Here is a 20,213-nt window from a genome sequence, read left to right on the forward strand (position 1 = left end):
CTTTATTACAGTGGAAACTGTTACTCTGGGAAAGACATTGGTAACAGAAATGAAAAGGCTAGCCACATAATGAAACGTTCTCGAAGCACGTGTCTGATAAAGGACTTATATCCACAATATAAAAAGAACCCTTAAAATTCAACAATAAGAAAACCAGCAACCCAATTTTAAAAATGGAAAAAAAACATCTGAACATTTCACCCAAAAAAAGATATGTAAATAGCAAATAAACAAATGAAAAGATACTCAACATCATTAGTCATTAGGGAATGGCAATTTTTTTTTTTAAGTTTTGTTTTCTTGGGGCGCCTGGGTGGCTCAGTCGGTTGAGCGTCCGACTTCGGCTCAGGTCATGATCTCATGGTTCGTGGGTTCCAGTCCCACATCGAGCTCTGTGCTGACAGCCCGGAGCCTGGAGCCTGCTTCAGATTCTGTGTCTCTCTATCTCTTGGTCTCTCCCCTGCTCTCTCTCTCTCTCTCCTCTCGCAATTATAAATAAATATTTAAAAATAAAAAAATAAATTTTGCTTTGTTTTTTATTTGAGAGAGAGAGCATGTGCAAGTAGGGGAGAGGGGCAGAGGGTGAGAGAGAGAATCTCAAAGGCTCAACGTAGGGCTCGATCCCACGACCCTGGGACCATGACCTGAGAAGAAATCAAGAGCTGGACCACTCAACCAACTGAGCCACCCAGGTGCCCTGGGATTTGCAAATTTAAGCAATAATAAGATACCAACCATACAGAAGGTCCCCAACTTACTATAGTTTGACTTACTTTTTTGCTTTAACTCTACCATAGTGTGGAAGTGATACACATTCAGTGGAAATTGTACTTTGAATTTTGAATTTTGATTTTTTTCTTAGGTTAGCAACATGCTGTAGGGGACCCGCTCACGATCCTGGGTAGCAACAGTGAGCAGCCGACCCCCCATCAACCCTGCAATCATAAAGGGCTAACACTCAATGTACTTAAAACCATTCTGTACCCACACAACCATTCTGTATCTCACCGTCAGCACAGTATTCCATAGATTACATCAGATATTCAACATCGTATTGTAAAACTTTTAAAATGTTTATTTATTTAGAGAGAGAGAGAGAGGTGGAGGGGGGCGGACAGAGAAGGAAAGAGAACTCCAAGCAAGGTCCACACTGTCAGCACAGAGCCCAACGTGGGGCTCAAACTCACGAACCATGAGATCATGACCTGAGCCTAAATTAGGAGTCAGACGCTTAACTGACTGAGCCACCCGGGCTCCCCTCAACATTATATTATAAAATAGGCTTTGTGTTAGATGATTTTGCCCAACCCTAGGCTAATATAAGTATTCTAAGCATGTTTAAGGTAGGCTAAGGTAAGCTATGGTGTTTGACACGTTAGGTGTAGTAAATGCATTTTCTACTCAATGATTGATATTTTCAACACGTGATGGATTTGTCAGGGTGTTGTCCCGTTGTAAATCCGGGAAGATCTGTGCAATCCGGGATTCCTGACTAAAATCCAGGAACCTGACCATATTAATTAACTGGGGAGGCTATGGGGCAGTAGGAATTCTCATTCAACGCTGGTGGAAATGAAACATGATACAGTCACTTTAGAAGAATTAAAACACAATCTTACCATATGATCCAGCCATTCTATTGTCAGTATGTATCCAACTGATTTGAAATTTTCATGGAGGAAATTGCTTACCGTTTTATTTTCTGCTGGTTTCTTTGTCTGACCTTATTATCAGGGTGATGATGGTCTCATAAAATGATTTGAAAGTGGTCCCTCTTCTACTTCTTGAAGAGTTTAGGAAGGATTGGTATTGATTATTCACTGAATGTCTGATAGAACTTACCTGTGAATCCATATAGCACCGGGCTTTTCTTTGTCGAGAAGTTTCTGATTACTGATTCAATCACCTTATTTGTTACTAGTTTGTTCCGGCTTTCTATTTCTTCTTGATTCCGTTTGGATAGGTTGTGTGTTTTTAGGTCTTTGTACATTTCTTCTAGGTCATCCAATTTGTTCGTGTATAAGGTCCCTCAAAAAATTAAAAAATAAACAGCCTTATGATCCTTCTAGGTGTGTATCCAAAGGAAACAAAACCATGATCTCAAACAGATGTCTACACTCCCATGTTTATTGCAGTATTATTCATCATAGCCAAGATATGCAAACCACTTAAATGTCCACTGATGAATGAATGGATAAGGAAAATGTACACATATACAGTGGAATATTATTCATCCTTAACGCAGAAGGAAATCTTGCCATTTGCAGTAACACGGGCATTATGCTCTGTGAAATAAGCCAGACACAGAAAGACAACAGTGTTGAAATGTTCTCATTTACATGTGTAATCTAAAATAATCGAATGCATAGAAGCAGAGAAGAGAATGGTGGTTGCCAGGGGCCAGGGGGAGGGGGAAATGGGTCCAGGGCACAAAGTTTCAGCTACACAAGAGGAACTAATTTCGGAGATCTAACGTACAACAATAGGAGTGTAGCTAACGATACTGTGCTGTATACTTAAAACTTGCTAAGAGGATAGATCTTTTTTTTAACTTTGTTTTTAATGTTTGTTTATTTATTTTTGAGAGACAGAGAGTGAGAGACAGAGAGAGAGACAGACAGACAGAGAGAGAGAGAGAGCATGCGAGCAGGGGAGGGACAGAGAGAGACAGGGAGACACAGAATCCGAAGCAGGCTCAGGGCTCCGAGCTGTCAGCACAGAGCCCGACGCGGGGCTCGAACTCACCAACGGTGAGATCATGACCTGAGCTGAAGTCGGAGGCTCAACTGACTGAGCCACCCAGGTGCCCCTAAGAGGATAGATCTTTAAGTGTTTTCACAACAAAGAAAAAAAAAAAAGGAAAGAAAGAAAAAAATGCTAACCCTGTAGGTGATGGATATGTTAATTAGCTTGATTGTTGCAATTATTTCACAATGTATACATATATCAAAACATCAGGTTGCCTATCTTAAATATATACAATTTTTATTTGTCAATTATACCTCAATAAGCCTGGGGGGAAAAAAGAAATGAGCTATCAAGATTCGCAAAAACAAAGATGAATCTAAATGCATATTGTTTTGGGGGGTTTTTTGTTTGTTTTTTAATTTTTATTTTTTTAACGTTTATTTATTTTTGAGACAGAGAGCCAGCATGAATGGGGGAGGGTCAGAGAGAGAGTGAGACAGAATCTGAAACAGGCTCCAGGCTCTGAGCTGTCAGTACAGAGCCCGACGCGGGGCTCGAACTCACAGACCGCGAGATCATGACCTGAGCCGAAGTCGGACACTTAACCGACTGAGCCACCCAGGTGCCCCTCTAAATGCATACTGTTAAGTGAAAGATGGCATTCTGAAAGGGGCAGAACTATGAGAGAGTAAACAGATCATGTTTGTGAGGGATTAGGGGTACAGTGTTGGATAGGTGATATTTTTAGAGTGGTGAAACTATTCTGTATATTATAATGATGGATACTGAAAAATTGGAGGGGAGAAGGTCCCCTGTGTATTGAATGATGAGACCACTCAGCTTCCTTCTTCTCTTGGGCTTGTGGAAGGCCGTCCCACAGGCTACACCTGCAGGGAGGAGATAGCAAGATCATTCCTCAGGAACATGAAATAACCGGGAGAAAGGATATACCAAAACTGATGGTAAAGGGAATCTCTCATCAAAACAACCTTAACCAGAATGCCTTAGTCAAAAGCTCTACTCAGGCACACACGGGTTCCTATTAACTCTAGCAGGTGCCTCGCTATGGAGATCACCAAGCCCCGAGGAAAACCTGTACCATGAGAGACATGAGAGAGCAGAAAAGAAAAATCTCAGAGGAGGGACAGCAGCAACACCGGCAGGTGAAGAAAAGCCTAAAAAATCCTTTTATGTATCTCCACAGAGACATAAGAGAAAATATTGTACTGTGAAACAGAAACAGGCTGCTATAAAAAAGGAATATTTTACGAGAAACGAAAAGCTTTGGGGAGTTAAAAATATGATAGAAGATGAAAAATTCAATATAAAATTTGGAAGATGATGTTGAAAGACTCCCTCACAAATCGAGGAGAAAGCTAAAAGAAACAAAATACATAGGGGACCAATTTGGTGGGGTTTGACAGCCGAGAATAGGAGAGGACTGAGAAAATGGGTGGAAAATGTTTTTGAAGAAATATATCAATAGAATTCCACATATCGGAGGTGTATGACTTTCCAGACTGAAAAGGCAAGCCAAGTATCTGTCTTGTATCTTTACAAAGAGAGAAGGAGAAAGAGAGGGAGAGGGAGAGAGAGAGAGAGGAGAGAGGATGGGAGGGAGGGAGAGAGGAGGAGGAGGACAGGGAGGAGGGGGAGGAGGAGGGGAGTGAGAAGTCATATACAAAGTATCAGGAATCAGACTAACATTGTAACTATTCAACTAACCTGGAGGCTGGATGGCAACCCAATCAGTGCCTTCAAAATTCTGAGAGAAAATTGCCGCTTAGTTTCTGTAGCTAGCCAGATTATTGATGAGGTGTTAGTGTAGAATGTGCGCATCTTAGATGTGAAATGTCTGACACGTTCTATCTCCTGTGCCCACTGGCCCACTTTCTCAGGGAGTTACTAGAAGATGAATCCTGTAGAAACAAAGAAGCAGATGAAGAGGGAGAGAAACAAAAAACATGATCCTGGAAAGCAGGGGATCCGATACACGTGAAAGATAAAGGCAGCCCTTTGGATGATGGTAAATAGAGTTCCCAGGGGCTTTTGGGACAGAGAACGACCAGTTCAGGTTGGAGCAGGAGAGCGGGGGAAGGCTCTGGAGGAGGCTGGGATCAAGCATGCCAGTTACTAACGTGTTGAAATGTACCACGAGAGGATGCGCACGATTGGTAGAGAACTCGGGAATGAACTGGCTATGGATACTTGCAAAATGAAGCAAACGAGGCTCAGAAAACAAGTAACACGATACCAAGAAAGGACCATCTTGCTCAACTGTGAATAACAGTCATATAGTAAAAATATGGTAGGTAGTAAATGTGTCTAACCAAAGCAAGATAAATCTACATTTGGAAGGAGAGGTAATCTCTATGTCTATAGAGACAGGGAGCCTGGCATCGGAGAGCTAAATTCTCATCATCTGCAGTGGTAGTTCAAGAGACAATATTTAAAAACTGAAAAGAAAAAATCAAAGACCGAAAGCATGTTACTTAGAAAGGTAGAGGTAAATACAACAGGTGTGGACAGGGGCGGGAGGGAGGAGGAGAATAAAAGGAACTGAAAGATGTCTCTAGAAAATGGGGATTAGAGATGTTGAGGGGTAGGTAAAGCATAGTTCTTTTTTTCGTTTCGTTTTGTTTTGTTTTGTTTTGCTTTAAGTCATGTAGAACCATTGGACTTTTTCAACAATTATTCAATAAACAAATAAATACACCAAGAGAAATTGACTAATGGAAAGTTGGTATACTTTGGAAACTTCAAGAGGTTTGCCTCCGGTGGTGTTTCTCGATGATTTATGAAGTGTCTTGGGTATAGCTTGAAATATCTATCACCTTAGGGATAAAATATCCTAATTTTAAGGATGAAAAATCAAACATCGGGATTTTCCAAGGAGACCTAACTTGGGACAAACAGCTCCACTGTTGAAAGCTTTCTTTTCCATAACTTGCTGATTTTTCTTTTCACTTGTCAAGAAGTGACTTGGGGGCATATTATTTAAAATCATGGGGGTGCCTGGGTGGCTCAGTCGGTTAGGCATCCGACTTCAGCTTGGGTCACGATCTCACGGTCCGTGAGTTCGAGCCCCGCGTCGGGCTCTGTGCTGACAGCTCAGAGCCTGGGATCTGCTTCGGATTCTGTCTGTTTGTCTCTCTCTCTGCCCCTCCCCCGCTCATGCTCTGCCTCTCTCTGTCTCAAAAATAAAAACATTAAAAAAAAATTTTTTTTAAATAAAATCATGTACAAAGACTGCCACAAATGTAAACCAATACGGATCACTGGGTCCAGTCAAAGCATAGATTAGGAGCTCTTGACCATCATCTCCGGAGTTGAGACACCCAACCTTCTAGTTTGAACTTTGCTCTCTTGATGGCATGATGTGGGAATAGTTTTCAGTGAGAAATCTTTTGGGTGCACCCAATTCTCTTAAAAACAAGCAGGTGCTTGCCACTGCCACTCATGATGACCCACCACTGAGATTTAGAGTTTCCAATTTGGGAGAAATCAGGTGCACAGGAAAAAATAAAATAAAAAGAGAGAGAGATAGAAGGAAGAACTGGACTGAGCCATCAGTGAACCGGGCACTGCTGGCTAAATGCAAGATTGTCATCAGTATCTCACATTGTGATACGAAACAATATTGTTGATGTAAAATACTTCCCTTTGTAATTGCATGGAAAAAAAAAATGGTGGTACATTTAAAATTATTACTAGACGTCCAAAGGTTGACCAAGGTTACCCATTGGAAGGTAAGGGCGGGGCGGGTGGGGGGGGGAGCGCAAGCCCTCATGTTCGTTCTGGCTCCAGAAGCCAGACGCGCAGGTGTTACGGGTGGGCCTTTACTCCATGGGCAGAACAGTGCAAGTGCAATCATGGTCTCCGGAGTCCAACAGCCTGGAACTGAGTCCCCTCATTCCGGCTTTCCAGCTGCGTGACGTTGACCTTGGGCAGGTCACTTAACCCACCTGGATTCCTGATTGCAGGGGTCAAGCAGAAGCTGGCTGACAGCTTCCTGGGGACGGGCAGGTGCATGCAAAATGCAGGAGGCGGGATTAGAAAATGTTGCACCCCTTTTCGCTTCTACTTAAGGGGCTCAGGTCTGAGCCACGTGGTTCCTGAGCGGGGTAGATAGGCCTGGCGGGCTGGCCTGCAGTCTGTCGCTGCGTCTCACGTGCCTGGCCACGGTGGGATCCGGTCCCTGGGTACTTCGTCGGTGTGATGGACGGCAGACTCTGGACTGGGCACAAGAACAGTCTTCCCTTCAGTGCGCGCTCAGAGCAGCGCTTTGGTGCTCTCCGGGTCTGCGGAACTCCACATACAGAAAACAACCACAACGAAGGCTTGGAGCAAGCCGCACAGGAAGGAGCTGTGTGTCTCTCGGTGCGAGGAGGCATAAACGCGCGAAGTACGATGTGTTTTGACACAACGAACTCACAGGCACAAACCCACACTGTCTGCCGGGCTGCGTCTCTCACGCGCACCAGCCGCCTGCAGACGGGAAGGTGCTGTCAAGGCAGAGCAGCATGAGAGACAGAGAGTGAGTGGGGGAGGCGCCCCCATACTTTTTCTTTTTTAATGTTTATTTATTTTTGAGGGAGAGACAGAGCATGAGCAGGGGAGGGGCAGAGAGAGAGGGAGACCCAGAATCCGAAGCAGCTCCAGGCTCCGAGCTGTCAGCACAGAGCCCGACGCGGGGCTCGGACTCACGGACCGTGAGATCATGACCTGAGCTGAAGTCGGATGCTGAACCGACTGAGCCACCCAGGCGCGCCCTTTTTTCTTTTTTTTTTTTTAATTTTTTAAGGTTTTTTCTTTTTTCTCTTTAAACTCGGCACTGTATTAAGCTCCAGGGATTCAGCAGCTAGAAAGATCAGGGGTTTTGATCTGAGGTTCCCGAGCAAGGAGACAGAACGCCTGAACACGAACGTAATTTCAATTAGCGATAAGTATCATAAAAAAAATAAAATAGAAAGAGGACATAACAGGAAACAGAGTGTCTTGGAGGCATGAGTTTAGATAGGATGATTGTGGGAAGGTGAGCTTGAATCGAAATCTGAAAAATGAGAAGCGACCAGTCTGATAATAGCCCCGGGGTGGGGGAGGGGGGGAGAAGAAGGAATAGTAGGGGTGAGGGGTTGGGGGGGAAGCTGCAAGAAAGAAAGCAGTTTGGTATCATCTGCAACCAGGAAGCAGGCCAGTGTCACGGAAACTTCGTGATCAAGGGAAGAGTAGACAGCAAGTCAGACGGTCAGGCAGAGGCCAGCTCATATAGGACCTCATAGGCCATTGAAAAAGAGGCCCGAGGACAGTAGAAATCACTGGAAGGTTTTAAGCAGGGAGATGACAAGTAGACTTTTTCTAAGTTTATTTTTTATTTAAAATGTTTAATGTTTATTTTTGAGACAGAGTGTGAGCAGGGGAGGGGCAGAGAGAGAGGGAGACGCAGAATCGGAAGCAGGCTCCAGGCTCCGAGCCGTCAGCACAGAGCCCGACGTGGGGCTCGAACCCACGAACCGTGAGATCGTGACCTGAGCTGAAGTCGGACGCCCAAACGACTGAGCCACCCCGGCGCCCCGAATACTTTTTTTCTTTTTAATTGCAAAACCAATATGACAACATTAGAGAAAACACATCACATGAAATGTCACTGCCCCAATATGATTTCTATAATTTGTCTTTACTCGCGATCTTTTTTCCCTGTGCTTCTTACCTTTTCACACAGTTGTAACTGGTCTTTGGATTTAATATTATAACATAAGAATTTTCTTGAGTTTTGTCTTGGTCTTATTTATGACCTAATTTTTTTTTTTAAGTTACCCAATGCTATCTCATATGCATTCACTGTACTTTACTAATCACGGGGGCGTCTGGGGGGCTCAGTCGGTGAAGGGTCTGACTCTTGATTTCAGCTCAGGTCATGATCTCACGGTCGCAAGATCCAGCCCTGTGTCAGACTCCACACTGGGCTTGGAGCCTCCTTAAAATTCTCTCCCTCTCAGCGGGACACCTGGGTGGCTTAGTTGGTTAAGCTTCAGGTCACGATCTCACAGTTCATGTGTTCAAGCCCCGCGTCGGGCCCTGTGCTGACAGCTCAGAGCCTGGAGCCTGCTTCAGATTCTGTGTCTCCCTCTCTCTCTGCCCCTCCCTTGCTCATGCTCTGTCTCTCTCTCTCTCTCAAAAGTAAATAAACATTTTTAAAAATTAAAAAAAAAAAGATTCTGCGGGGTGGGTGATGGGCATTGAGGAGGGCACCTGTTGGGATGAGCACTGGGTGTTGTATGGAAACCGATTTGACAATAAATTTCATATTAAAAAAAAAAAGATTCTCCCCCCTCCCTCTGCCCCCTCCCCTGCTTTCACTCTCTCTCTCTCTCTCTCTCTCTCAAAAAAAAAAAAAAAAAAATACTAATCACAGACTCCTGGACTTTAAACTGCTACCAATTTTGTACTATGGTAATATTGATCATTTTGGCTTCTTTTTTATTCCTTTTACTCACCTGCATTAAGCAGGATTCCTGGATGAAAAAGTATAGGTATTTTTATTACTCTTACATTTTTTTTTTTTACTTAAATAATAAGCAATGGTCTTTCGATAAAATAATGCAGACTGATCACATGTGTTTGTGTGCTTATATCTTTGTTCTCCCGAGATCCCACTGAACTGACAGAGGGCGGAGAGCACGATATGTGTTTGGAGGGCTTGACATAGGAACTGAACACAGGGGTAGGCTGTAGCCTGCTGGAGAGAACATGTGGTGAGGCTCTGTGGATGCAGAGAGGAGGGGCCGGCTGAACCGGAAAAACTAGAACAATGAAAAGAAAAAAGAGGAAATCATAGAACACACCTCAGCCTCTTGTGAATGTACCAGAGTCGACTTAACCTTTCCCCAGCATTGAATGTCGTAATGGCTCATTTTATGTGTCAATTTGACTGGATCCTGGGGTACCCAGATATTTGGCCAAACATTACTTCTGGGTGTGTCTGTGAGGGTGTTTCTGGAAGCGATTACATTTGAGTCAGTAGACCGACTGTGAACTAATAGAAAACAATAGAATATATTTAATTGGTCTCTGCCCCTGACCCCGGGCACAAAGCTCCTAGAACCTTCATAATTTCACCTTGTTCTAATGTGGCGACTCTCGTGGGCTCTTGGGTGGCTGCTGGGTGGGGGCTGGTCACCAGAAGGACCAAACCATGATTAGAAGCTTGGAATTTTCGTGCCCAACCCCCATCCTCCAGAGAAGGGGGAGGATCTGGAGGGGTTCATGGAGCTTCCAGACTGGTAAACACCTCCACACTGGCAGGGTGATACTCTAACTCCGTGGGAGACAGAAACCCTTGTGCTCGGGACCCTCCCAGAACCTCTCCCTATGTATCTCTTCATCTAGCTCTTCCTCTGTGTCGTTGGACAAACTGGTGAACATAAGCGTTTCCCTGAGTTCTGTGAGTGTCACCAACAAATTAATCCAACCCAAGGGGAGGACTGTGGGAAGCTCCAATTGGCAGCCGATTGGCCAGAAGCCCGGGTGACAGCCCCGACTCGTGGTTGGCATCTGAAGGGGGTGGTGTGCAGTCTTGTCCGACTGAGCCCTTCACCTGTGGGACCTGATGGCTACGTTAGACAATGTCAGAACGCAGCTAAACTGTAGGATACTCAGCTGGTGTGGGGGAGAATTGCTGGGTGTGGGGTAAATCCCACACCCGTTTGGTGACCACGAGTGTTATGAGCGTCCTTTTTTTTGTCTTCTTTTTTTAGTTTATTTTTATTTACTTTGAGAGAGAGAGATAGGGAGCCAGTGGGGGAGGGGCAGAGAGAGAGGGAAGGAGAGAATCCCAAGCAGGCTCCTCACCGTCGGCGCAGAGCCCGACGCAGGGCTAGAACTCACCAGCCGTGAGATCACGACCTGAGCCGAAACCAAGAGTCGGATGCTTCATGGACTGAGCTACCCAGGCGACCCCATGAGCGTTCTCTATGAGCAGAGGAGACATATTCAGGAGGAGTACTGGGTAGCTTTTCTACCTGGCTGAGTAAAGCAGATTGCCCTTCCCAAAGTGGGTGGGGATCATGCGATGTGTTCAGGGCCCGAATGGAACAAAAAGGCAGAGGCATCTACCGTCACTGCCTGACGGCTGGTGCTGACCTTTAGGTCTTTTGCCTGTGGTTCCCACATCTATACCGCTGGCCTCCCTGGGTCTCTGGCTTATAGATGGCTGGTGTGGGACTTCACCTCCATAACGGTATGAGACAGTCCCTTGTAATGAACTCCTTTATATATTAAAAAGTGTATGTAATATATCAAAAGAGTGTGCCTAATATACAAAGAGATTTTACATATGCCAAAGAAAAATATATATTATATCTCTAGTATCTATCACCTACCCGCCTGTCCTATTGCTTGATTGTCCTATGGCATTGTCTAACACGGTAGGTTACCTCTAGTGTCGTTTGGCGCCTATCGTAGGATATTGGTTTGCACTGTGAACCACGTTTCACTGACTGCCCGTGCACATCCCGGCTCCCTAGGACGGCAGGCTCCTGGGAGTGAACTCGCCAGGTCACGCCATTGGAGGGTCTTCTCCAGGTTCTTGTCACGCACTGTCAAGTTGCCTTCGAAAGGGCCACCCCGCCCCCACTTTGCATGCCGAGAGGCTGGTGTCCGTTTCTGCGCGTGCGCGGTTTCACCCCAGTGCACCGGCGTCCTCAGAACCTTGAAATTCACCTTCCTCTCTCCTTTGGAGTCCCCCATGCTGCCTGCCCCTGGTGTTTTCCCAGAGCCTCTCCTCTTTATTGACTCTCAGGTAGCCCACCCCTCTTCTCCCTTCTAGCCCAGAATGAATTTCATCAGAAGTCCAGACCCAGCTGTTATAGGACTTGGGGAAAAATCATTTAAACCCACTGGAAACCAGTTCCCTCAGTGGCAAAGTGAGAGGATCTTATCACATGATCTCTTAGGTCCTCTCATTTTAAGGTTTTATTGATAATAGAGAATGATTGAAAATAACCAAAATGTTTGGGGTGCTTGGGTGGCTCAATGCATTAAGCGTCCAACTCTTGATTTTGGTTCAGGTCATGATCTCTCAGTTCATGAGTTCAAGCCCCACGTCAGGCTCTGCCCTGATGCATGGAGCCTGCTTGGGTTTCTCTCTCTCTCTTTCTCTCTCTCTGCCCCTCCCCTGCTTGCTATCTCTCTCCCCCCCCCTTCTCAAAACAAATAAAAACATGATTTAAAATTTTTTAAAAAAAGAGGGGCACCTGTGTGGCTCAGTTAGTTAAGCATCTGACTTCGGCCCAGGTCATGATCTCACAGTTTGTGAGTTCAAGCCCCTCATCAGGCTCTGTGCTGACAGCTCGGAGCCTGGAGCCTGCTTCGGATTCTGTGTCTCCCTCTCTCTCTGCCTCTCCTCTGCTCCCTCTCTGTCTCTGTCTCTCTCTCAAAAATAAATAAACATTAAAAAAATTTTTTAATAAATGAGAAAGAAAAGAGAAAATAACCAAAATGTTTGACAACAGGGTTTAGTTAAATAAACAATGGTATATCCAGAGGATAGGATACCAAGCAGTCATTTTTTTTTTTTAAGATGGACCTAACTGTCTCGTGTTACCATGCTAAATGAAATCCGCACGACCCTGTAGGACTCCACATTTAATCTCACAAATCTTAATGCCTAAACATAAAAAGAAACACACCGATGGGGCGCCTGGGTGGCGCAGTCGGTTAAGCGTCCGACTTCAGCCAGGTCACGATCTCGCGGTCCGGGAGTTCGAGCCCCGCGTCGGGCTCTGGGCTGATGGCTCAGGGCCTGGAGCCTGTTTCTGATTCTGTGTCTCCCTCTCTCTCTGCCCCTCCCCCGTTCATGCTCTGTCTCTCTGTCCCAAAAATAAATAAAAAAACGTTGAAAAAAAAAAAATTTAAAAAAAAAAAAAAAAAAAAGAAACACACCGCAAGGCTAATAGCAATTTCCTATATAATAATTATATTCTCGGTAATACCGTCGTCATAAAAATGGCATTTTCTTTCACTGTGAAAACCAGATACTGAAGTAGAATGAGCTTAAGCTTTTTGGCCTCTGTGCAGCTTTTCTGGACCCCCAGGCAGGACTAGGGCTGTTGGTCCCGGCTCCCACCGTATCTAGAACAAGCCTCCATCACAGCAGACGTTACCCTGCATGGTCATCACAAGCCAATGGGTCTGCTTCCTACCGAATTCTGAGTCTCCTGACAGAGTCTTTGTCTCGTTTATTGATGCAGCATGTGATGCCTGGCACTTCGAACACGCCAGACACATGGTGACTGAAGAGTGAAACGATTGCTGTCGGAACTCCGGACCGATTCAATCAGATTTACTTTGGGAGGCTTGATATTGCCCACTACCTCTCAGTTTCGACGGTAAATTCTGTGAGCCCCTCAGATCATAGTTTCTCCTTAAGGCTTTGTCTACAACTGGGCTGAACTGCAACCGGGAGATGGGGGCTGCCCAGGCATATGGGTAGGAAGATTCCTTCGAGGGACATGGGGGCATCAGGCAGCCATACCTGGTGCATCAATTACGTGCGCATACATCTATCTCCCCACGCAGCCTTCAAGCTGTGATTTCGCTTCTTGCGCAAATGTCAAAACGGAGTAAATGTGCCAGCTGGGCTAGAGGACATGAGTAACTGCTCCCCCCGGCAGTTACGTTTCTCAGGGCAAATTAAAGAATGGGCAAAATTTTGTTAGCTCAGCCTTTCTGAACTCCATTAACTCTGGAACACCGAGGAAATTAGTTTTGGGGATCTGCAAAGCTGGGGATGGGATTTCGGACTCTGGGGACCCAAATGGGGTATTGGCGCGCCCTGGAAAGCCTCCTGGGATGCTTTACACTTGGGATGCCACCCTCCTCACCTCCACCGACGGTCACTGTCACGAATGCCATAGAAAATACGTCCAAGACAGGAAGGAAGTTGGTTAACCGTGGACTATGGGCTGTGGACAAACCTTCAGGTTTTGGTGCAAGAAAGTTTTAACATGGAGTAATTCTACCCTTGCCCAGGAGAAGGTCAGGTTAAATATGCAAGGGTGTGGTTAAACATTAATGGAGCACGTAGAAGTGGCCCTTAAGCCATTTACTCTCTAAATGGTTTCCTGCTCATATATGCAGCCAATGCAGTTGATATTTATGTGTAGCTATTTAAAATCTGTATTTTTTGTTTTCATAGAAAAGGTCTTTTAAAAAGTAAAAGCATCCCAGCTTCTCTTTTCCATCCGTTTGATTCCCCAAGCTCTCCTGTGTAGCCCATCCTGGCACCCCAGGCAGACCCAGACCAAAGGCTACGTTCTTGAAAGGGCAAGCAGGACGATGGTACTCCGTGTGTTAAAAGTCTCCTTCGGTCGGAGCACCCGGGTGACTCAGCCCATTAAGCATCCGGCTTCAGCTCAGGTCATGATCTCGCCGTCTGTGAGTTCGAGCCCCACGTCGGGCTCTGTGCTGACAGCTCGGAGCCTGGAGCCTGCTTCGGATTCTGTGTCTGCCTCTCTCTCTGCCCCTTCCCTGCTTGCTCTCTGTCTCTCTCAAAAATAAATGAAACGTAAGAAACAAACAAACAAACAAACAAACAAACAAAAAACCAAAAAAACCCTCTCCTCCGGCTCTTGTGGGTACCCCATAAAGCCCAAATTCCTGAGCTGGTATAAAAGGGCTTTCACAGTCTGACCCAATTCCCCACCACAGAGCCCATATCGCAGACACACTGAGATGTACACGTTGCTCTGGGATGGCTTCCCGACTCATCACGCTCCTGTGTCTTTGCACCCGTAATACTTCTGCCTGGAGAGCTTTCCTCTGCCTCTTTGGAAATTTTGTTTGCATCCTTAAAATCAGCAAGCATGGATTCTTGCTCTCTCCTTTGGGTTTTCACAGTCCCTTAAGCAAACCTATTCTGTAGCAATTCCCCCCGGCGTTATAAATATCTGTTGACGTATGTTCGTCTCTTACTAAACTATGAAATTCTTGAGAGCGGAGACCTGCCATTCATCTCTGTGGAGCCAGTGCTTAGCAGAGTGTCTGACTCATCATAGATCCTTAATTCATGTTTATTGAATTTATTAATTAAGCCATAACCAAGGCATCACCATCCATTTAATTGCAAATGAAGTCCCAAAGATGAAATTAACAGCCTCATTTCTATCAGCCTCTCTGATAAAGTGATGACAAACACTGAGTGCTTCTCACCAGACCAGCCAACGTAGAGCAAAGAAAAGCATCCAAGGGCATTGGCCTTGCCCTCGAGTAGATTGTGATAGAGTGGGAAAGAGAAGATTCCCGTTTACAAAACAAATTGAGGACAACATCAGGAATGTTTGAAAGCCATGTTAGTTGTAGCCTCTGAACTGCCTGGGAAGATCCCCTTCCTCCTGGCCCGCCATCTCTTCCTAAAGTGCGGTTGGAAGGTGTAGTCGTTTGGAACCCAGTGTGGGGGGGGGAGGGGTGGGCAGGGGACCTTGAACGCATCAGGCTCAGAAGAGGTTTCTAGATGAAGCTGGGTCAAGGTTGTTGTTGACAAAAATATGGTTTGGGGAGGAGTAAAGAAGAAGATTGGGAGGAAAGCGTCTAGAAAGGGGAAGCAATGCTGTGAACCCACATCACAGGCAACCTGAGTCAAACCTTTAGGTACCACAGTTGTTTGAAGGATTCTGTTGGGCTGTGGACATAGAGAGCAACAATAAAGATAACTCTGTTCATCTTTTTTTCTTTACCATCTACACAGTGTTGATGCATCCTTGAAATAGTCATTGGGTGATCCTCATGACGATCATATCTGGCGTGTTAAGTGCTTAGAGGTTGAGTCTTCCTTGACCCTGTCATACCATAGGCTAAGGCAGAAACCCTTCTCCATGCTCCAAGGGGCCTCCGAGCTTCCCTGTGACACAGCACATTCACATGCTGTGTTCATGGGTTTATTCCTGGGGAGAGTAGGTGCCATATCTTACCTGTGTCCAGCACCTGGAGTAAAATAGGAGCTTGGTAAATGTTTGCTGCATAAGTGGAGTACAATCCATGGCGACCCTACTTACCATCACTATTGTCTCCATAAAGTGCCTCATTCTCCCCCTGAGTTCACAGGTTACTCACCAAGTCCCTGGCAGCGAACACAAAGATTCCCAACCCATCTCAGCATCTCCAGCTCACCAAACACCAAATGCACAGAGTTGCCCAGCAGAAAGCTGGATCCGTCCTTCCTCCAGGCTTGGAGTTACTAAAGGCTGGATAATAAAGATAACAAAGCATGGCATGCCAGCTAGAGCACAGAAACAGACATGACCCAGCAGCCCCAGGCTCTGCTGATAACAAAGGCTTTCTGAGCAATGGCCCTTCAAAGCAACAAATCAAGATAGACAGCCTGCCAAAAACATGCCGATCCAGCAGACGCAGAATCCTTTACCCGCCGAGAAACAACCCTTCCAGCCCATCCATCACTTAGACAACTCAAATTAGATGGCGAGAACATCAAAGAAGCAGAGTCTGCCTTTGTGGCTGTAGGAAAGCTCCTGAGCAACTTTGGTCCAGGTACTCCCCTCCTCCGCACCTTTCAGGTAACCTAAGGCATAAGTACCCTTATCTGCCTGTCAGATTTCCATTCATCCTTCAAGACTCAGCTTCAATGCCCTCTTCTGTGATACCTTCACCCATCTCCAAACAGCACGTTGTTAGGTCAAGAGTAGATTTTAATGTTGTTCTGGCTAAGGGTCTGTGCCCTGCCCAAATTCCGATCTTCTGACCCATCACCTTTTCCCCAAAAGAGGTACACACAAAGAGAAGTGATATGGGGAACAAAAATCCCATTTGTATTCAACGCCTCAATGTATAGCTCTCAGAAAGAGCAGAACTAGATTATAAAATTTAACTTGAAGCCCAAATTGGGTTTCTATCTCCTCCTAAAGCCAGAATCCAAGTCCTGGGGTCTTAGCCCCCTTAAACATGGCAATGATGAGTGCATTCACTTGTGTAGGATGAAGGAGAGACTTGGCAGTCCTGGCCTGATGAGGCAGGCTCCGAGTTCACGCATCAATCCTACCCCATGGGAGGGGTTGGCGGGAGAGGAGAGAGATTATTACTTACCTTTTTCAAATCAGGTGGCCCCACTCATGTATGGCTTGGCCAATGGCTTGGACTCTGGCCAATTACATTAGCAAGGAGAAGGAGGGTCACCTTTCTTTCGAATGTGACTTTAACCCTTTAACTACTGATCACATATCCATGGAATCCGATTTTTGAAGTGACTCTTCCATACTCAACACCTGTGTTCTGATTTGGATCCAAGAGCCTGGAAAGTTCCGTTTTCAGGTGCCGCTTAACAATGCCCTCTGTGCCTTCTCATGAGTGGGGAAATGCAGCAAGAGGAAGGGTGAAGGTGCTCCATTTTATAAAGAATCAAAAATATCTAAGTCCTTCTACAATGGGCTTATGTGTCGTAAGAACAGCTCATGACACTTCAAGACTGTCTTGGGGGAAATGTTCAGGACTTGTCTCCAGGATGGAGTGGGACACTGTTAGGGAAAGAGAAGTAGAGGTGTACAAAAAGTAAGGAGATCATTTAGGGAGGAAAGAAAAAGAAGCTGGGAGAGATCAGGGAAGGAAGGGACCCCTGACATCCTTCTGTGAAGACCCTAGGGACTGATATGAGACTCAATAGACAAGTCTGTTTGGGACCACCTCTACTCTGGTTGAGTTCATGGTCACCTGATGGTGAAATTACCTCTTGGTAATACACTGTACCTGCACAGCTTCCTGAATGTGTGGATATAGCTGAGAACTCTGTTACTTCTGGGAATACTCCAGCTTTCCCATCCTGGGTTATGGATCCTGGTTTCAATTCTGGCATTTCAGACCCAAGTGGCCTCTAGTATGACGTCTGCCCTAAGGTTTGGCACAGATTGTGAACTATATCATCAGCTCTTTCAAGGGCAGGGGAATCGGTAGGACAAATATGGCACATGTACGTGTTGGAACACTCTGCCTGGCAGTCTGCTTACCAGTATGGGGCCCCCTCCCCTTTCAGACACAAGGAAGGATTGTATTTCCCTGCCAACTTTGATGTTAAATCAGATACAAGACTACCTTTGGCCTAGGAAATGTGAGCCAGTGTAACTTACATAAAGGTGTGGAGCATTTAACTGCCAGTGGCCAACTTTCCATTGCTTTCTCCTCCTCTCAAAAAACCTAAAGCATTATGTTCAGATAGAGGCATAATAAATAGTGTGGAGTGGTTATGTGGAACAAACCACCTCCCGAAACAGTGGGGCTTGCGGCACAGGCAACAGATTTTTGTTGAGTTAAGCCACAGAGTTTTTGCTGTTTTCTACAATATGCATTAGATGTAAATTATAAATCTAGATAGGAGCACTGGGGGCTCAGTTGGTTAAGCATCCGACTCTTGGTTTCGGCCTAGGTCATGATTTCACGGTTTGTGGGATAAAGCCCCACATCAGGCTCTGCACTCTCGGTGGGGAGCCTGCTTGGGATTCTCTCTCTCCCTCTCTCTCTCTGCACCCCTCCCCCACATGTACATGCTCTTTCTCTCTCTCTCAAAACAAATAAACATTTAAAAAGTACGATATCCTTTTGAAAGTAAATCTATAATATTTATATATGAATAATATATACAATTTTTTGAATGGTAATATTAGTTCTTTCATCATTTAACTCTTTTTCACCATGAATGTATGTTATTCTTATAGACACAAAAGTGCGATTTTTAATAAATATGTGTATGTGCTCCTTCTCACCCTGGTGCTTCCCTGAGTGGGTCGTCTGATAGGCTGACAGTCCTTGAAGGCCGAGTTTTGCTTTCTGCTTCTCTCACACAGATTTGTCACACACAGATGGTGCTCAAAGAATATGTGTTAAATGAATGAATGATTTAGATGGAGGCTCTCTCCTCCTTAGCTGTCAGAGAAGCTCAGAAGAGCATCACCTTAAAGCAGGAGTGGAGACAGAGTGAGGGGTCAAGGAGAAAATGAGAATGATCTGGACACAGGAAGTCGATGGGGAAGTCCAGGGTAAAGAACTTTCTGAAGACCCATCAGACACAGTGCCTTGGAAATCTTGTCTACCACCTCCTATCCATCCTTCAAGGACCAATTCAGATCCTACTTCTTCCATGAAGCCTTCCTTGACTTCTCCAGTCTTCAGGAGTCTTCTTCTTCCAAGTCCTACAACACTTAGACTATAGACCAATGGGATTTCAAACATAATTCCTTATGGGGTCTTGGAGCCCTCCTGTCCTCCAGAAATCCCTTGTGAATGGGGTGACTTGGTGGCTCAGTCGGTTAAGCGTCCAACTTCAGCTCAGGTCATGATCTCATGGTCTGTGAGTTCGAGCCTTACGTCGGGCTCTGTGCTGATGGCTCAGAGCCTGGACCCTGCCTTAGACTCTGTGTCTCCCTTTCTCTCTGCTCCCCTCCCCCTCACACTCTGTCTCTTTCTCTCTCTCAAAAGTGAATAAACATGTAAAAAATTTTTTTTAAGAAATACCTTGTGAACTATCTCAGAGGAGGGAAGATGTGCAATCTCTCCATCCTGTCCTTGACCAGAACAGCTAAGACAACTGTCCTATTTCACGTGCTTCCATATACAAAGAACAGGTTCTGCTGCTATAACAAAAGAGGGTGTGTGTGTGTGTGTGTGTGTGTGTTAAACAGGCTGTGGTATCTCCTCAGATACTTTATTTCAGAAGGCATGGAGACCAAGGTTTTGCATCTATCGGGGTGTCTGGGTCTTCGGCCACTGGTGAGGGAGAGGTTAACTGTGCCCATCTGTGATCGGGCAGCCAGGGCCTCTCAGCCATGGGTTGCCATAGTGACAGTCACAAGACACTCAGTAGTACAGACAACTGCATCAGGAGGCTCCCCCTCGCTCAGCCTGAGGCAGGTATGTTCCTACAGACAGTGCATTCTGCTCTTGGCTTTTCCCCTTCAGATTCCTTGGAAACTGCTGCCCCGAGAATCCATGTAAAAGAATGTCTCGTACTTCTGGTGTATTTTTCAGCTCACTTGCCCTTTTCAGGAAAGCAAAGCAAAGCTGGACTTCCATTTTGGAAGTCAGAATCAGAGGGGACCTGATGAGCTACGTATAGAATCATTGCTTAGACTTTGGGTCCCAAACTGAGAGAGAGCCTGCCTCTATGCTGAGATCTCTCTTCTTCATCAGACGGTCCTTCACCCATTCCCTCCAGGCTCAGAGGCTGGCTCCCTGAACAGCGGTCCTTGCCCACTATTGGAGCACTCTGTTGAAATTCTTTTTCTAATCCTAGTGAAACCAAAGAGAATATGGCCTGGACACAATGCTCAACACCTTAAATACTTGTTCCCTATTTTATATACGATAAAATCTATGTGAGGGAAGTCAAATTGCATGCCTAAGATCGTATAACCTGTCGACTCCAAAGTTCATGCTCTCAGCTACTCTGCTGTCTTGTCTCTCATGCGAAGCTGAAACTAACATCCCTGGTGACTTCTATCCTCATTCATTCTCTGGAGCAGTAGGGG

The 20,213-nt window shown here is 45.5% G+C and overlaps 1 protein-coding gene and 1 long non-coding RNA gene across 2 annotated transcripts in view; one reads left to right on the forward strand and one right to left on the reverse strand.

Annotated features, from left to right (window-relative positions):
• The window catches only part of LOC147574040 (uncharacterized), a 30,375-nt gene extending 13,403 nt beyond the window's left edge, over positions 1 to 16,972 (reverse strand). The window contains exon 1 of the long non-coding RNA XR_015243849.1: positions 16,786 to 16,972. This is a non-coding gene — a long non-coding RNA (uncharacterized LOC147574040). The remainder of the gene's footprint in view (positions 1 to 16,785) is intronic.
• The window catches only part of ADPRM (ADP-ribose/CDP-alcohol diphosphatase, manganese dependent), a 293,493-nt gene that overhangs the window by 229,506 nt on the left and 43,774 nt on the right, over positions 1 to 20,213 (forward strand). The window lies entirely within an intron of this gene.

The sequence above is a fragment of the Puma concolor genome, chromosome E1, assembly GCF_028749965.1.
Source record: "Puma concolor isolate L17-30 chromosome E1, mPumCon1.1.hap2, whole genome shotgun sequence".
NCBI lineage: Eukaryota > Metazoa > Chordata > Mammalia > Carnivora > Felidae > Puma > Puma concolor.